Here is a 13,294-nt window from a genome sequence, read left to right as displayed (position 1 = left end):
GAGGTTTGTCCAAAAACATCACACAGTCTAGAAATATGATGAAAAACCTAAAGTGAGGTGTAAATCAGATGTGTCCGGCCTAGATAGAAACCCAGGGGATAAATATCACGCAGCGCGGCCTCCATTGTGTGCTCAGGAGAGGCTGAGGCCTACTAGGCCTCATAAGTCCATGTTATTGTCGTCCATAGCAACCAGTCACTCTCTGCCTCCATTTCAGCACATGAGTGAAGCCTGAGGCCTGCTGTGTGCTACATGAATAAAATGGCGGCTCTAATTATATTCAGACAATATTAAGATCAGAAATCCGTGATTAGTGCGACCCCTATTACAAAATTTGTGTGGGGCTCCATGAGCTTTATGATAAAAGGACTTCTCCAAAGTGAAAGAGCAGAGAAGAGTCATATTGTAGTGTAAAATCTGGAGTATCCCTTTGAGCCCCTTTTCCCCCACCAATAGCTGATCTTAAGATATCAGGGGTTTTTATGCCATGTTTCTGATGGCTGGGGGGTCTGACTGGTAAGTCCTCATGCAAAGCTGGCAGATAGGTTCCCCTTAACCCCTTCTTGTCCCGCCGCAGGCCTCAGCACCATATTGGGGCAGATTTACTTACCCGGTCCTGTCGCGATCCCGCGGTGAGTTGTCCGACGAGGATTCGGGTCCGGTGCAATTCACCAAGGTCGTGCGTCCGAGTTCCTGCAGGTGTCGCTGCTGCGCCGAGGTCCGCCCGAGTTCACCTGCTTCTTCATGGTGCATGTGAGTGCTGATCTTGCGACACATTTTGTTTTTTTAATTCCGCGGTTTTTCCGAATCCGTCGGATTGTCCGACGGCCCTCCCCCCAATTTCTCTTGCGTACAAGCCGGCGTCGATGCGGCACAATCCGATCGCGTGCGCCAAAAACACGGAGCAATTCGGCGCAAAACGCAAATATTCAGGAAAACCCGATGGAATCGCAGTCCGTGGACCCTTAGTAAATGTGCCCCATTGACTTGTGAGGATGTGCAGGTTACTGAGTGACCCGTGTTTTCCATGTTGTGCGTCTTCTCCTGGACAATCATCTGCCCGGGTTTTGTAAGACCATTAATACTAACCTGTGTATTACATGACCCCAACTGTATATTATTAACCTACAGGTCAACAGTCCTACGGAGCAGTTCAGGCTACAGGAAGAGCTAAACCAGTCCAAGAGGTGTCATGTAAATGACCAGACCAAGAGACAGGTATATAAACCTGCGTTGTATATACAGAACATATCACACTGTCTAGTATATGGTAGTAAGGGAACCTGTCAACAGGTGTGACCATACAGACTGCAGCCAGTGTCAGGTATTATCCCTGGAGAGATGTGTAATCAGATCTTGGTGGGTGTTGTTAGTAGCAGCAGGACTGTGATATATGGATTTATATTCCAGGGTTGTATTTTCTCAATGCGCACTGAGAGGTTTCCTTACACTGCTGTGCTCTGTCCTCTCTGCAGCCAGTGTTATGTATTGTCCATGGCAGGGCCGATTCTAGACAAAGTGGGGCCCTGGGCAAAACTAAATGTGGGGCCCCAAAATAAAACTATTTTATGACCAGTCACAGTAATAGGCTCCCTTTAGTATGGTAAAACAAACTGTAATATGGGAGAATTTTATAGGAGATAGATGATAGGGAGATTGATGGGCAGCACGGTGGCTCAGTGGTTAGCACTGCAGCCTTGCAGCGCTGGTCAACATCTGCAAAGAGTTTTCATGTTCTCTCTGTGTTTGCGTGGGTTTATTCGGGGTCCTCCGGTTTCCTCCCACACTCCAAAATTACTGGTAGGTTGAATAAATTGTGAGCCCCATGGGGACAGAGACTGATTTGGCAAGCTCTGTGCAGCGCTGTGTAATCTGTGTGGACTATAAAAAAAAAGAATTGTTAATTATAATTATTATGATAGAAGAAAAATATGAAAGATGATAGAGATTTCTAGACGCAGAATATAAAATAGATGGATATGAGAGATAAATACAGTAGAAGAGAAATAGAAGATCGGTTAATAAATAGATAGAGAAAAGGCGAGATATATAAATGGTCACATTATATGAGGTAGATAACTAGACAGATAGATTTATAGACAGGGGATAGATGATAATCATCTTCACCTGGGAATTCAACCAAGGGGTATTAACCCTTTCATCGCCGGGCATTTCTGGATGTTTTGTCGCGTTATTGACCAGAGCAATTTTTACAATTTTGACATTTAAAAATAAAGCAAAAAATATTAAAGTAAACTCAGCAAATCACAGATTTTCTGTAAGCAGACGCTTGCCCCATTTTCAAAATTTGCATTAAAGAGTTTATAGACATAGGCGCCTTCATGCAATTTTGATTCAAACTGAAATATTTAAAAAAAAAACTTAAAATTTGACTTTGATGGCAAAAAATGTGCTCCAAACAGAAAATATTTCCCTTCACATCTCCTTAATGTAAGAGATGGACATGTGTAGAGTTCCCAAATGTCCCATATTGATCTGTTCACATAAATAAATCCAAATACTATCACTAAAACTGCAATAACTAGAGATCTGCTTTTCAGCTAGAAATTTTGAAACAGTCACAACCTGCAAAATATAGCAATAAGGCTACATTCACACGATGTATGCCCGCCGAACCGTAGTACGGCGGGCATACATCGGCGCTGCGGAGAGGAGCAGGGGATGAGCGCTGCTCACCCCCGCCCCTCTCCATAGGGAGATACAGCGCACGGCGCCGTATCTCGGGAAATGATAGGACATGTTCTATCTTTTCCCGTGCTATGGAGCGGTACGGTGCCGCACATGTGCTGCACCGTATTGCTCCCATACAGGGCCGTGAGCCCATAGGAGTGTATGGGGGACGTATATATCGGCCGCATATACGTCCCCCATACTGTAGCGTGAATGTAGCCTAAAACAGTAAAGGCACCATAAAACCTATAGAATTTTGAAAGCAGAAAACCAGGCGATGCATTTGGCAATTAACATTCAAAATTTCCTCTAAAATATGTACAAATCCAGAATAATTATATAAAGAAAATATACTTTCCTAAAACAGTAAGATGTGAGGAGATCATACAGACCCCCACATGTGTATATCCACCAAAATATGCAGCGAAGGGAACGTTACATCCACAGGGGACATCAAACTATTGTGCAGAAAATTGCACTGAGCGTCACACAGATCTATCATTGTACAATCCCTTACACAATGGTAGCCCAAATAATAACTATACATCCATAAACCTCTCTAATGAGATAATAAAAGTCACGTTTAGATGTGCGCCATTGTATTAGCTGCACAATAACAGAACGCTCCGCGCTTCATAAGAATGAGAGTGAGAACCTCATAACATGGGTGTAAGTAATGGAGGATGGTGTGAAATAAAAACTTTATACCAGAACATGTGTGTGTTTTTGGTGTTACATATAACTTTATGGACATGTTCTGGGTTGCGTTGTTAATATATAATAGCGGAGAGGATCGAATGTTCATCGTATCAGTCAATTTTTGCAAAAAAAAAACAAAAAAAACCTATCACGAAATAAAAGGCAATAAGAGAGAAAGTGTGTTCTTAGATAGTTCTGCATAGAGAAGGGTTAAAAACATGAATATTAGTTGATATTATCCCTTCTCAAAATGTAGTAACATATAAAGTGAATATTTCCATTATCTGTGAGGTGCAGCAGTTCCAGTGTGCAGCAAATTCTCCCTGTAGACTGATGGCTAAGAATCTGGAGGGGGGGGGGGGGGTACACTTCAGGGGGCTGTATCTCTGGCTGTGTGACACATAGAACCTCACTTCTTTTTTCTATGAAAGAAAAGAGTCTCCTCTTTTATATGAATCTAAATGTCTAAGTGTCAGGAAAACGGAGATATTAACTGTTAAACTGCCGACGGGAGTGATGTTTATATATAAAAATGGCACCTGATATTCTCACTTTAAACCTGAATATCTTTGGATCCCTGGCACCTAGAAACACAATTCAAGATTCATTTGAAAGAATAGGTTCTCCTCTTTCAGGGGCCCTGGGCAATTGCCCATTTTGCCTACCCATAGCGCCGGCCCTGGTTTCTGGAGAGATGTGTAATCAGACCTTTGTGTAGGTTTTTAGTAGAAGCAGGACTGTGATATATGAATTTATATTCCAGGATTGTAGATTCTCAAAGTGCACTAAGGTATTTCCTCACACTGCTGTGCTCTTTCACAGTCCTGCTGCTATTAACAACACACACAGAGGTCTGATTACACATCTCTCCATGGAGAATACATAACACTGGCTGCAGTCACATGGCCACACCTGCTGACAGGTTCCCTCTTCAGCACATGAAGCTGTTTTTTTTAAATTCTTCTGCCAATTTAGCGCTCCCTTTCCATTCCTCTCCATCTCTTCTTGGCCAGAACTGATAATATCACCGTACTGAATGTAATAAGACACAAAAATGGGTCACACCGCTGCTTCCCAAATAGTTACTTGATGTTCTTTACTCTTGGCACAGAGGCCAACTAAACCTACACCCTAGCTCTAATATTAAGAAACCCTCCAGGAACACGCTGCTCCTATATAATCCTGAACACGTGGGGAGGAGGACAACCTGCAAATAATTAAAATTGTTTGTGAAATGAAAAGTTCTACTATTTTCTTGGCTCGTTCTATCCTTGTTTCACCTGTGTGATATCACATGACCAGGGATATAACAAGCAGTGCACCTGTGTGACATCACATGACCAGAGATATAACGAGCCTTGCACCTTTGTGACATCACATGACCAGGGATATAACAAGCCGTGCACCTGTGTGACATCACATGACCAGGGATATAACAAGCCGTGCACCTGTGTGACATCACATGACCAGGGATATAACAAGCCGTGCACCTGTGTGACATCACATGACCAGGGATATAACGAGCCGTGCACCAGTGTGACATCACATGACCAGGGATATAACGAGCCGTGCACCTGTGTGACATCACATGACCAGGGATATAACGAGCCGTGCACCTGTGTGACATCACATGACCAGGTTTATAACGAGCGAGGCACCTGTGTGACATCACATGACCAGGAATATAACAAGCCGTGCACCTGTGTGACATCACATGACCAGGGATATAACCAGCCGTGCACCTGTGTTACATCACATGACCAGGGATATAATGAGCCGTGCACCTGTGTGACATCACATGACACGGGATATAACGAGCCATGCACCTGTGTGACATCACATGACCAGGAATATAACGAGGCTTGCCCCTGTGTAACATCACATGACCAGGGATATAACGAGCCGTGCACCCTTGTGACATCACATGACCAGGTTTATAACGAGCCGTGCACCTGTCTGACATCACATGACAAGAGATATAACAACCGTGCACATCACATGACCAGGGATATAATGAGCCGTGCATCCGTGTGACATCACATGACAAGGAATATAACAAGCCGTGCATCTGTGTGACATCACATGACCAAGAATATAACAAGCCTTGCCCCTGTGTGACATCACATGACCAGGGATATAACAAGCCGTGCACCTGTGTGACATCACATCACCAGGGAGATAACGAGCCGTGCACCTGTGTGACATCACATGACCAGGGATATACCGAGCCGTGCACCCTTGTGACATCACATGACCAGGGATATACCGAGCCGTGCACCTGTGTGACATCACATGACCAGGGATATAGCGAGCCGTGCACCTGTGTGACATCACGTGACCAGGTATATAATGAGACGTGCAGTGCACCTGTGTAACATCATGTTACCAGGTATATAATGAGACGTGCACCTATGAGACATCACATGACCAGGGGTATAACAAGCCGTGCACCTGTGAGATATCACATGACCAGGGATATAACCAGCCGCGCACCTGTGTGACATCACATGACACGGGATATAACGAGCCATGCACCTGTGTGACGTCACATGATCAGGGAAATAACGAGCCGTGCACCTGTGTGACATCACATGACCAGGGATATAACCAGCCGCGCACCTGTGCCACATCACATGACCAGGGATATAACGAGCCGTGCACCTGTGTGACATCACATGACCGGGTTTATAACGAGCCGTGCACCTGTGTGACATCACGTGACCAGGTACATAATGAGACGTGCAGTGCACCTGTGTGACATCACATGACCAGGGGTATAACAAGCCGTGCACCTGTGAGACATCACATGACCAGGGGTATAACAAGCCATGCACCTGTGAGACATCACATGACCAGGGATATAACCAGCCGCGCACCTGTGTGACATCACATGACCAGGGATATAACATGACCAGCGACCGGTGTATATCCACTGACAGTAAACAATGAAGCTTCCTAAAGAATAACACAAGCAGAGATCTAGGAAACAGAGAGGAATTAATGGAGAAATTATATTGGAAATTTGTAGAACCTATTGTTACACAAACAATACATCATTTGCTGAAATTGGACGACCCCTTTAATTAAATAAGCAGCCAGAGCCAACCCCAACAATGAGACAGTGTGCCCCCATCATAGTGCCAGCCTCACTGCCCCATGGAAACCCATCATGTGACTTCCTAGAGGACACCCTAAAAAATCCTACAAGTGACAGTAAAGTATGTGACCCCAGAGGCGGCAGAGAACTAAAAGATAGTGGAAAGTTACATATCCCCTCACCGGAGATGTGCGAGCGGAGGTCAGAGCGGCCACATGTGGGTGTCAGGGTGTCACCCAATGATCATGTGATGTTATATAACACGAGTCACACAGTGCAATGCTCTGCAGATACTGCCCAATGTGAATGGAATTGTTACTCATACTGTACAGTGAGTGAAACGAGTAGTGCTAGAGAGTGCGGTTAGTTCTGTATGAAGAAGTAACTTTATTTTGTCAGGATCAGGGGTAGTGGATCCTCTGTACCACCGGGAGCAAAGCGGGTTGGACTTGTTGAGCGGGATACCACCAGGTCGTTCCACAGGTGCGTCTTTGCCCGCGGTGGTGGCCAAGGCGTAGTACAGAATCGTAAGGCAGAGACAGAGTCGTGGACAGACAAGCAGCACGGGATCAGAAGTCGGGGGCCGTAGCGGAAGGTCAGGGCAGGCGGCAAAGGATCAGAGTCAGGAATGTAGCAGGAGGTCACAGCGGGAATCACACAGGCAGAATGGGAACACAGAGCACAAAGATCCGGCAGGGGTGAAAGAAAGGGGCTGCCTACTTATCAGGTCAGATGACAGGCTGCACCAAGTAGTGGCGTGCTGGCCCTTTAAATCTCTCAGAACTGGTGCGCACTAGGAGGCAGGGAGGTGCCCTCCGGACCGCAGGAGCTGCCGCTAGATCATGGAGAGGTGAGTGCCACTGCAGCCGGGAACAGTGACATGGGTCACAGGGGCATCCGTGACAAATTTGAACATAAAAAAAGTATTTAAAGTTGTATTCTTGTACATAGGGGGCAGTATTATAGTAGTTATATCCCTGTACATAGGGGGCAGTATTATAGTAGTTATATTCCTGTACATAGGGGACAGTATTATAGTAGTTATATTCTTGTACATAGGGGACAGTATTATAGTAGTTATATTCCTGTACATAGGGGGCAGTATTATAGTAGTTATATTCTTGTACATAGGGGGCAGTATTATAGTAGTTATATTCTTGTACATAGGGGGCAGTATTATAGTAGTTATATTCTTGTACATAGGGGGCATTATTATAGTAGTTATATTCTTGTACATAGGGGGCAGTATTATAGTAGTTATATTCTTGTACATAGGGGGCAGTATTATAGTAGTTATATTCTTGTACATAGGGGGCAGTATTATAGCAGTTATATTCCTGTACATAGAGGGCAGTATTATAGTAGTTATATTCCTGTACATAGGGGGCAGTATTATAGTAGTTATATTCTTGTACATAGGGGGCAGTATTATAGTAGTTATATTCTTGTACATAGGGGGCAGTATTATAGTAGTTATATTACTGTACATAGGGGGCAGTATTATAGTAGTTATATTCTTGTACATAGGGGGCAGTATTATAGTAGTTATATCCCTGTACATAGGGGGCAGTATTATAGTAGTTATATTCCTGTACATAGGGGACAGTATTATAGTAGTTATATTCCTGTACATAGGGGGCAGTATTATAGTAGTTATATTCTTGTACATAGGGGGCAGTATTATAGTAGTTATATTCTTGTACATAGGGGGCAGTATTATAGTAGTTATATTCTTGTACATAGGGGGCAGTATTATAGTAGTTATATTCTTGTACATAGGGGGCAGTATTATAGCAGTTATATTCCTGTACATAGAGGGCAGTATTATAGTAGTTATATTCCTGTACATAGGGGGCAGTATTATAGTAGTTATATTCTTGTACATAGGGGGCAGTATTATAGTAGTTATATTCTTGTACATAGGGGGCAGTATTATAGTAGTTATATTCCTGTACATAGGGGGCAGTATTATAGTAGTTATATTCTTGTACATAGGGGGCAGTATTATAGTAGTTATATTCTTGTACATAGGGGGCAGTATTATAGCAGTTATATTCCTGTACATAGGGGGCAGAATTATAGTAGTTATATTCCTGTACATAGGAGGCAGTATTATAGTAGTTATATTCCTGTACATAGAGGGCAGTATTATAGTAGTTATATTCTTGTACATAGGGGGCAGTATTATAGTAGTTATATTCCTGTACATAGAGGGCAGTATTATAGTAGTTATATTCTTGTACATAGGGGGCAGTATTATAGTTGTTATATTCTTGTACATAGGGGGCAGTATTATAGTAGTTATATTCTTGTACATAGGGGGCAGTACTATAGTAGTTATATTCTTGTACATAGGGGGCAGTATTATAGTAGTTATATTCCTGTACATAGGAGGCAGTATTATAGTAGTTATATTCCTGTACATAGAGGGCAGTATTATAGTAGTTATATTCCTGTACATAGGGGGCAGTATTATAGTAGTTATATTCTTATACATAGGGGGCAGTATTATAGTAGTTATATTCTTGTACATAGGGGGCAGTATTATAGTAGTTATATTCCTGTACATAGAGGGCAGTATTATAGTAGTTATATTCTTGTACATAGGGGGCAGTATTATAGTAGTTATATTCTTGTACATAGGGGGCAGTATTATAGTAGTTATATTCTTGTACATAGAGGGCAGTATTATAGTAGTTATATTCTTGTACATAGGGGGGCAGTATTATAGTAGTTATATTCTTGTACATAGGGGGCAGTATTATAGCAGTTATATTCCTGTACATAGGGGGCAGTATTATAGTAGTTATATTCTTGTACATAGGGGGCAGTATTATAGTAGTTATATTCTTGTACATAGGGGGCAGTATTATAGCAGTTATATTCCTGTACATAGGGGGCAGTATTATAGTAGTTATATTCCTGTACATAGGAGGCAGTATTATAGTAGTTATATTCCTGTACATATGGGGCAGTATTATAGTAGTTATATTCCTGTACATATGGGGCAGTATTATAGTAGTTATATTCCTGTACATAGGAGCAGTATTATAGTAGTTATATTCCTGCACATAGGAGGCAGTATTATAGTAGTTATATTCCTGTACATATGGGGCAGTATTATAGTAGTTATATTCCTGTACATAGGAGCAGTATTATAGTAGTTATATTCTTGTACATAGGGGGCAGTATTATAGTAGTTATATTCCTGTACATAGGGGGCAGTATTATAGTAGTTATATTCTTGTACATAGGGGGCAGTATTATAGTAGTTATATTCTTGTACATAGGGGGCAGTATTATAGTAGTTATATTCTTGTACATAGGGGGCAGTATTATAGTAGTTATATTCCTGTACATAGAGGGCAGTATTATAGTAGTTATATTCCTGTACATAGGAGGCAGTATTATAGTAGTTATATTCTTGTACATAGGGGGCAGTATTATAGTAGTTATATTCTTGTACATAGAGGGCAGTATTATAGTAGTTATATTCTTGTACATAGGGGGCAGTATTATAGTAGTTATATTCTTGTACATAGAGGGCAGTATTATAGTAGTTATATTCTTGTACATAGGGGGCAGTATTATAGTAGTTATATTCCTGTACATAGGGGGCAGTATTATAGTAGTTATATTCTTGTACATAAGGGGCAGTATTATAGTAGTTATATTCCTGTACATAGGAGGCAGTATTATAGTAGTTATATTCTTGCACATAGGGGGCAGTATTATAGTAGTTATATTCCTGTACATAGAGGGCAGTATTATAGTAGTTATATTCTTGTACATAGGGGGCAGTATTATAGTAGTTATATTCTTGTACATAGGGGGCAGTATTATAGTAGTTATATTCTTGTACATAGGAGGCAGTATTATAGTAGTTATATTCCTGTACATAGGGGGCAGTATTATAGTAGTTATATTCTTGTACATAGGGGGCAGTATTATAGTAGTTATATTCCTGTACATAGGGGGCAGTATTATAGTAGTTATATTCCTGTACATAGGGGGCAGTATTATAGTAGTTATATTCCTGTACATAGGGGGCAGTATTATAGTAGTTATATTCCTGTACATAGGGGGCAGTATTATAGTAGTTATATTCCTGTACATAGGGGGCAATTTTTATTAGTAAAAAACAAACAAAATACATTTTACATTCTTATCAGAATTTACAAGAAATCATAATTCCATTTATAATAACTTAAATGTCCATCACTGGTTTAAGGGGAAAAAAATCAGAAATAAACAAAATAACATGATCAATCAGTATAGACTTATGTTCCTCCAAAACTTTCTATTCCCATCTCTTTTCCCAATCTCTATGGATCTGATCCATCTGAGCTCAGACATAATAAGTGTGACTGCGGCCACGTGGTGGAAGGTCTCGCTGTGGATGGAGACTCGGGTCCTGTTGTGCCAGTGATAATACTTAATGATGGTGATAATGAGGTACATGGTCCCCCGGTCAATGTCCGTTATATGTGGTGTTACCCCATAGATGATCTCAGGGTATCTAAGGGACTGTAGACGTGGTATATTCAGCCTGCGGGACACTTCCTGCCATATCTGCCTCCCTCCCTGGCACTCGGTAGTAAAGTGCTCCATAGTCTCCTCTTGGTTACATCCTAAGGGGCACAAACGATCAGAAAGACTCAGGAATTTTAAATTTCCTCTAACAAAAAGCTTCCCATGCAGAGACAACCAGGCGATGTCAAAGAATTTGGCTGGAAGCCTCGGTCCATTAAGGAACTTCAGACTCTCCTGCAGGGTGGCCGTTGTGCAGTCCCTCAGAGCTGGCTGTAACGAATAAAAGGTCCTACAGACACTGGTATAGAGGTCCCTCCTGGTCTTACTCTCCAATAATGTTTTGTCTAGCCTCCACTTTTTCATGCACCTGAGACCATACTCCAGGTACTGGGGGAGGAAGCCAGGAGTCCATCGGCCCCTCTTGAGACTGCCGCCTCGCACCCAAGACTCTGCAAAAGGCAATATCCAGTCCCTGACACTACTTACCCACAGGAGACCATTGTTTGAGTCCAGGCTTCCAAAATTAACTTTCAAAAACATGGAGTCAAAGAAAACCCTTGGATTTAACATATCCAGTCCACCCTCTCTCCTCTGCAGGTAGGTGATCCCTCTTTTTACTGGGTTCAGCCTGTTCCCCCACAAAAGCTGGAAGAACAGGCTAAAGAGCCTAGCGGAGAAAGATTCTGGCAAAGGAAAGACGACAGAGACGTAGAGGAAGACAGGGACCAGGTAAGTCTTCATCAGAGTAACCCTTTCTCTATAGGTCAGCCTCCAGTTCTTCCATCGCTGAACCTTTGCATTTCCGGCTTCCAACTTCTCTTCCCAATTTAGCTTGGCATTATCTTCCCTCCCAAATTTCACCCCAAGGATCTTAATATGGGTGGAGGCCTTGGCGAATTGTGGCAGATCAAAGCCAGGAGCAGTATCCAATGTCCAGAAAGCCTGACTCTTCTCAAGGTTGACCAGAGACCCGGAGGCCTCTGAGTAACTTCTGATGGCTGCAGACAACATCTCCACCTCACGAGGTTCAGATATCACCACAGTCACATCATCCGCGTAGGCGACTACCTTCAAAGGCAAGCACTGGGGGACCGGAACCCCCCGAAAATCGCACCACTGCAGTGATCGCAGAAACAAGTCTATGGCAAACACATACAGCAGTGGACTCAGGGGGCAGCCCTGTCGCACCCCCGCCTCTACTTCAAAAGTGTCCCCCTGCCAACCATTGATCAGAGGAAAGCTCTTCGCCTCTCTGTACAAAGTTTTCAGCCAATCTATAAATTGTCCCGGAACACCGTACTTTGACAAAGTGGCCCATAGATAATCGTGGTCAACCCTGTCAAAGGCTTTAGCCTGGTCCAGACCTACAACATATCTCCCACACCTCAGAGCTTTACATCTCTCAAACATCTCTCTTATCGAGATGACTGCTCCAGAGATGTTCCGCCCTCTTACTGTGCCGTACTGAGAGCCTGCCAACAGTGCCGGGGACAAACAGACTAACCTAGAGAATAGAATTTTTGCCAAAATCTTCCGGTCAACATTCAAGAGGGCGATCGGCCTCCAGTTCTTGATGTCACTAGGCTCCTTACCTTTGGACAGCAGAATAAGGGAGGACACTCTCATGGATGGAGGCATCAGGTGATTTTCTAAACAATTAGTAAACACATCCACAAGGATTGGAGCCAAGAGGTCTCTAAATTTCTTATAGAATTCACATGTTATTCCATCAGGACCTGGTGCCTTCTTCAGATGTAACTTATCAATGGCCTCTTTAACCTCCTCCTCTGTTATTCCTGCTGTCAAAGGAGAAAAGTCCAAATCTCTAGTGTCAGGGCCTGGAGTTGCCTCCAAGAATTGAGCCATTTTCTCTTTATCCAAAACCTTCCTCTGAAATAACTCAGCATAGTAGGATCTCACCACCCCCAGGATACCCTCCCGAGATTCCTGTAAAACTCCCTGGGAGTCAGTGAGACCTGTTATCGATTTCTCGGCCACACGTTCCCGGCAATTTTCATACGGATCGGGAACACCCAGTTTTCCGTAATCTCTTTCTATTACCAGGGACGTGTAGCGGCTGTACTGATACTGCTTTATTTCAGACTTCAGTCGGTCAATTTTCTGTTTGTCCCCCCCTCCCGCCGAATACAGTGACTCCAATTCTCTCCGCAGCTTGAGATACTGGCTGTATTTACTCTTCCCCTTCTTCACTGACAGTCTCTTCAAGAGGGACCTGATCTCCTCCTTGACGTTCTCCCACCAGTCAGATATGTT

At 43.0% G+C, this 13,294-nt stretch overlaps 1 protein-coding gene across 4 annotated transcripts in view; it reads left to right on the top strand.

Annotated features, from left to right (window-relative positions):
* The window catches only part of XDH (xanthine dehydrogenase), an 81,547-nt gene that overhangs the window by 18,945 nt on the left and 49,308 nt on the right, over nucleotides 1-13,294 (top strand). The window contains exon 1 of one of the 4 annotated variants that reach the window (XM_072139988.1): nucleotides 1,137-1,218. The exons of the other annotated variants lie outside the window; for them this stretch is intronic. The gene's annotated coding sequence lies outside the window, so the exon portion shown is untranslated. Of the gene's footprint in view, nucleotides 1-1,136; nucleotides 1,219-13,294 lie in introns of those variants that run through there. 4 annotated transcript variants of the gene reach the window in all.

Source organism: Engystomops pustulosus, chromosome 3, assembly GCF_040894005.1.
Source record: "Engystomops pustulosus chromosome 3, aEngPut4.maternal, whole genome shotgun sequence".
In the NCBI taxonomy this organism is placed as follows: Eukaryota; Metazoa; Chordata; class Amphibia; order Anura; family Leptodactylidae; genus Engystomops; species Engystomops pustulosus.
The sequence above is the reverse complement of the archived record's forward strand: the minus strand, read 5'-3'. Positions and strand labels throughout refer to the sequence as shown.